General features: G+C 40.3%; 1 non-coding gene across 1 annotated transcript; it reads right to left on the reverse strand.

Annotated features, from left to right (window-relative positions):
* Positions 1–5,470: 5,470 nt before the first annotated feature.
* Positions 5,471–5,634, reverse strand: LOC128519699 (U1 spliceosomal RNA). The gene has a single exon (XR_008357875.1). It is a non-coding gene; the product is annotated as a U1 spliceosomal RNA (small nuclear RNA).
* Positions 5,635–6,269: the final 635 nt, after the last annotated feature.

The following is a 6,269-nucleotide window of genomic DNA, read 5'->3' on the forward strand; positions in this document are numbered from 1 at the left end:
TAACTTACACAATTAAGAAAAACAAACTAAAGAAAATTCCTGTTTATTTATAATCATGCAGAAAAAACCCTAAAAGAGCAGGTCCAGAGAAGTAACACACTAGTGAGCACATATATATAGGAGCAGACCAATTTTAATAAAGTCCTGGACAAAATTCACATAATAAACTGAGATAAATACAGTGGATGGTGAGTGACGGTAATACCTACAGGCAAACCTACACCAATGCTCTTAATAGGAACTCACTCACTCACTATACCGCTTTATCCCGACTCATAACTCGCAGGGGGCCTGGAGCCTAGCTATCCCAGGAGGCTTAGAGCACGAGGCGAGGTACACCCTTGACACGGTGCCAATCCATTGCATGGCACACACACACACACTAATTCACAATTTGGGGAACGCTAATCAGCCTAACCTACATGTCTTTGGACTGTGGGAGAAAACTAAAGTACCCGGAGAAAACCCACCATGCACGAGGAAAACATACAAACTCCATGCACACAGAGACGGGAATTGAGCCTGGCCAGGAATCGAACTGGACCCTGGAGGTGCAAGGCAACAGTGCCAACCACTACACCACCGTGCCACCTCTTAATCAGAACCTTTTATTTATTTATCTTTAGTTTTTATAAATTACGATTTATATAATGTACCATATATAAAATTATTATGATATTATTAACTCATCATCTCATCTTCTATACTGCTTTATCCTGTATTCAGGGTCGTTGGGGCCTGGAGCCTATCCCAAGAGACTTCGGGCACGAGGCGGGGTACACCCTGGACAAGGTGCCAATCCATCGCAGGGTACACACACATACTGTACACACACTCGCATACCCATTTACACACTACGGGCAATTTGGGAACGCCAATTAGCCCAACCTGCATATCTTTGGACTGTGAGAGGAAACCGGAGAACCCGGAGGAAACCCACCAAGCACAGGGAGAACATGCAAACTCCATGCACACAGAGACGGCAATCAAGCCTTGCCGGGAATCGAACCCGGACCCTGGAGGTGCAAGATGTTTTTTAAGATAGTTAATTAATTAATTGATATAATAATAATAATAATATAATATAATAATAATAATTGAAGATATACATTTAAACACACACACACACACACACACATACAGCATTTTGATTGTGTTTTGCCTGCTGAATGTGTTGATGTACCCAGTTGTGTAAGCAGGGACAGAGCATGTGTGTAATCCAAGACCTCTGAGTCAGAAGCTTCAGGCACTCAAGAGATCGATAGTTGCTCTATCTCTCTTTCTAGGGTCATAAGATATAAAACAGATTTGCACCACAGTTTGATTTTTGCTTACATCATTCACCTGTAATGTTTACAGGAAGAGAGTACACACTATTTAAAGAGAGTACGTCAGCTTCCTGTTCTACACAAAGCAGTTACAGTTATGGGAAAGAACTGAAAAGATAAAACGAAAGTGAAAACATATTTAGCATTTCAAGATCACATTTTAATTATATATATATATATACAGTATATATATACACAGTGGCTTGCAAAAGTATTCGGCCCCCTTGAACTTTTCCACATTTTGTCACATTACAGCCACAAACATGAATCAATTTTCATTTTTGGAATTCCACGTGAAAGACCAATACAAAGTGGTGTACACGTGAGAAGTGGAACGAAAATCATACATGATCCCAAAATTTTTTTTTTACAAATAAATGACTGCAAAGTGGGGTGTGCATAATTATTCAGCCCCCTTTGGTCTGAGTGCAGTCAGTTGCCCATAGACATTGCCTGATGAGTGCTAATGACTAAATAGAGTGCACCTGTGTGTAATCTAATGTCAGTACAAATACAGCTGCTCTGTGACGGCCTCAGAGGTTGTCTAAAAGAATATTGGGAGCAACAACACCATGAAGTCCAAAGAACACACCAGACAGGTCAGGGATAAAGTTATTGAGAAATTTAAAGCAGGCTTAGGCTACAAAAAGATTTCCAAAGCCTTGAACATCCCACGGAGCACTGTTCAAGCGATCATTCAGAAATGGAAGGAGTATGTCACAACTGTAAACCTACTAAGAAAAGGCCGTCCACCTAAACTCACAGGCCGAACAAGGTGATCAGAAATGCAGCCAAGAGGCCCATGGTGACTCTGGACGAGCTGCAGAGATCTACAGCTCAGGTGGGGGAATCTGTCCATAGGACAACTATTAGTCGTGCACTGCACCAAGTTGCAAGTTGGCCTTTATGGAAGAGTGGCAAGAAGAAAGACATTGTTATAGAAAACCATAAGAAGCCCCGTTTGCAGTTTGCCACAAGCCATGTGGGGGACACAGCAAACATGTGGAAGAAGGTGCCCTGGTCAGATGAGACCTAAATGGAACTTTTTGGCCAAAATGCAAAACGCTATGTGTGGCGGAAAACTAACACTGCACATCACTCTGAACACACCATCCCCACTGTCAAATATGGTGGGGGCAGCATCATGCTCTGGGGGTGCTTCTCTTCAGCAGGGACAGGGAAGCTGGTCAGAGTTGATGGGAAGATGGATGGAGCCAAATACAGGGCAATCTTGGAAGAAAACCTCTTGGAGTCTGCAATAGACTTGAGACTGGGGCGGAGGTTCACCTTCCAGCAGGACAATGACCCTAAACATAAAGCCAGGGCAACAATGGAATGGTTTAAACCAAAACATATCCATGTGTTAGAATGGCCCAGTCAAAGTCCAGATCAAAATCCAATCGAGAATCTGTGGCTAGCACAAATGCTGTCCATCTAATCTGACTGAGCTGGAGCTTTGTTTCTTTCACGTGGAATTCCAATAAAATTGATTCATGTTTGTGGCTGTAATGTGACAAAATGTGGAAAAGTTCAAGGGGGGCCGAATACTTTTGCAAGCTACTGTATATATATATATATATATATATATATATACAGTATATATGAGTAACAATGACAAAAATTACCTAAAAACTAAAAATATACACGTACAGTTATATACCAGTACATTTATAATATCTATTCAGATTTTCTTATGAGAATTTTGATCTTAAGATAAACTTATGCAATTAACTTCATGTAAAGTGCATAAAAAAATTTAACTCTGAAAAATTTAAATGTGAACTCTATCCGCCTGTTTTATTAAGAGGTGTTTGGTACCACCTCTTAGACCCCAATTTATGTGACTAAGTAGGCCTTTCTTGAAAAAAAAATGCAATTATTTTTTGGGGATTTGTCACACCCTGACACACTCATACACTCATTTACGAGCACGCCAATTAGCCTTATCTGCATGCCTTTGACCTGTGAATCCAGAGCACCTGGTAAACCTACAGTACCAACTATGGGAGAACATGCAAACTTCATGCACACAGAGATGGGAATCAAACATGGCCAGGGATCGAACCCAGAACCGGACCCATTCATGTTATACAAATTGTTAAAAAAAAAAAGGACATATTTTAATCACTGTTTAAACATGCATCCATTAAAATGAGTCTGCATTTATTGTGAGTATTTGCAGTACAATATAATTCAAATGAAGATTAAATGTAGCAAACTATGAGCGGCGTCAAGTCAAACCTGGATGAAGATGTAAAACCGATTGACATATACAGGAGACTTGAAGAACAGTATGACAATGAGACTCTTAGGAGAGGATCTCTTTGCAGAGATTTTAAAGAAGGCCGCACGTCCGTGAATGACGATCCTGGCCGAGGCAGCTCGGAGCACACTCCAGTCGTTCCTGTTAACATTTAGCGAGTGGAACGCCTGATTCTTACACAATCATTCACGAACACCAGGTTCACATTACTGGAGCTCAGCTGGGAGTTATTGCCACATCCCTACATAGTCCTGACCTCCAGGCCATTTCACATTAAAGGAGTTCCTGAGATTCCGGAGTTTCTGCCTCATGCATGCTGTGTGATCGTGGCTCCGGAGTACTGAGAAAACTTTTACCTTGATGGTATCCAAGCACTAAAGAACATTGGGATAAGTGCATTAGTGTAGCAGGAGATTATATGGAGAAATAAAGGGAGTTTTTACTCTCATTACTGTGTTCTGTTGTTCGGCATTATCAGAAGTCCATCCCTTGTAAAACTAGTTTAGAACAGGGCTGCTCATATTCTCATTATCATAAGCTATTATAAAGTGCGGTATAACTGCAGACATAGTGTACTGTATACTCACGGTCACTCAACTGGCTAAACCTGTTTCTCTGTAGGATCTGATATTCACTCTGCCCCCTTCATTACCCTGTTGCAGATCACTGCCACACAATGTCATGTACAGACCTGCAGAACAAAACCAAAAGTCACTGGAATATTCTAGTGTTTAGTATTTTACACAAGCTATAAATATAATACCTAAACACTACTTTTTCATATAACAGTACAAACCGACAGTGAAATACTGAACACAATAATGCAAAGCTTAGGAGAGCGAAAGCTTTCTGTGCAAAAAAAAAAAAAAAAACATACTTTCATTACAATATCAATGCATTTAAATTTTCAACAAAGAACCTATTTGGGCATTTGAGAATTCAAGCGTTAAAAAAACATTTTATGTAACAAGCCTATTTTTTATAAGGCGTGTTTGTTGGCAGTTGCTCCATTTTCTCTTAAATGACTAACGGAGTTGAAAGCAATAGTGTAGAAGTTGTTTTAATGCATGTTATGTGCCAATACAAAAAAACATGCTGAGTTAGTGCTAAGCAGGGATGGCGTGTTCAAATCTCTTCTCCGGTAAATTTTACATGTTCTCCTCATGCATTATGGGTTTTCTCCGGGTTTTCCGGTTTCCCCCACAGTCCAAAGTAAGTCATTTTAAATTTGAGTGCACATTGTTCTCACGGGTTGGGCTCCAAGGCCCCCAAGACCATACACAGGATAATGGATAAATGTAAAAAAATATGCTTAAGTACCACTCATGAAGTAAATAGCATGAAATCATTGGGACATAAAATATTTTGTTATTAATAATTTACTTTCAGTTATAAGTTGGGATGCAGTGTTAAAGGTTCAAAGGCAGACAATATTAAAATATCACTGAAGAATGAGAGAACTTTTATGAGAGATTTTTAGGAGGGATTGCACTACCTAGTGAACATGTGCCTTGTGGAATATTCAGGTTTAATTAAATTAAGCCTTTATTGTCACACATAAATTACTGCACAGGGAAATTCTTTTTTTGTACATTTCATCCTAACTGGGGTCAGAACTCAGGGTCAGCCATAATACAGCACCCCTGGACAGGGTTAAGGGCCTTGTTCAAGGGCCCAACAGCGAGAACCTGGGTGAGCTGGGGCTTGAACCACCAATCTTCTGATCAGTAACTCAGAGCCTTAACATAATCAGTCACCACTGTCCTTTTCCATGCTCCAGATGAGCCTTGAGGTCACAACCTCGGCATCACTTCACCAATACTGCTGTATAAGTACAGCGCGCCAACTGATTGCGCCACTGGAGCTCTATGTGTTGTGTCAGGGAAGAGTGAGAACGCAGTCCCCAACTATCAGAAATTATGCAGTCAAGATTCCCACATTTGGGGAATTCGCAAGGGTCAGCACAGCCTGAGTGCAATGGCTGAGCTTCACCTTCGGTGAATCACCTTCTTGATCATCGTATCACCCCTGCCAGGTAAATATCACCCCTGCCAGGTAATAGGATTAAAGGAATTGTCTATACCGCTTTATACAGGGATCTGGAGCCCATCCCAGGAGGCTTACGTCATGAAGCGAGGTACACCTTGGATGGTGTGCCAATCCATCACAGGGCACACACACACATACATACACTCACATGCTCATTTACACAGGGTTACTAAGGGTAATATGGGAATGCCATATTGTCTAAAAGTTCTATTCAAAACACTGATGCTTGCCTACAAAGTTAAAAACATCCCAGCATCCACCCCACCTTCCTCAGGGAATAAGTAGGACACATAGGTCATTCATCATCTATAGCACTATATCCTGTATTCAGGGTCCTATACCACGAATCTTAGGGCATGAAGGCACTACACCACCGTGTTGCCATATTGACATACATTATATATAAATTTATGCAAGACAACATTATAATAATAATAATAGGAAATTATTAATATTATGTTAACATACTACACATCACACTATTTTTCTTTTCCTAAAGTGTGTATAATATATATTTTTTTGCCTGACTCTATATAGTAGGCCTATATATAATTATTGAATATAACTCATATATTTAATACAACCTTGTGGCTGAGTATATCACAGATCTTGCATATACACATGTATAA

Source organism: Clarias gariepinus, chromosome 3, assembly GCF_024256425.1.
Source record: "Clarias gariepinus isolate MV-2021 ecotype Netherlands chromosome 3, CGAR_prim_01v2, whole genome shotgun sequence".
Taxonomy (NCBI): domain Eukaryota; kingdom Metazoa; phylum Chordata; class Actinopteri; order Siluriformes; family Clariidae; genus Clarias; species Clarias gariepinus.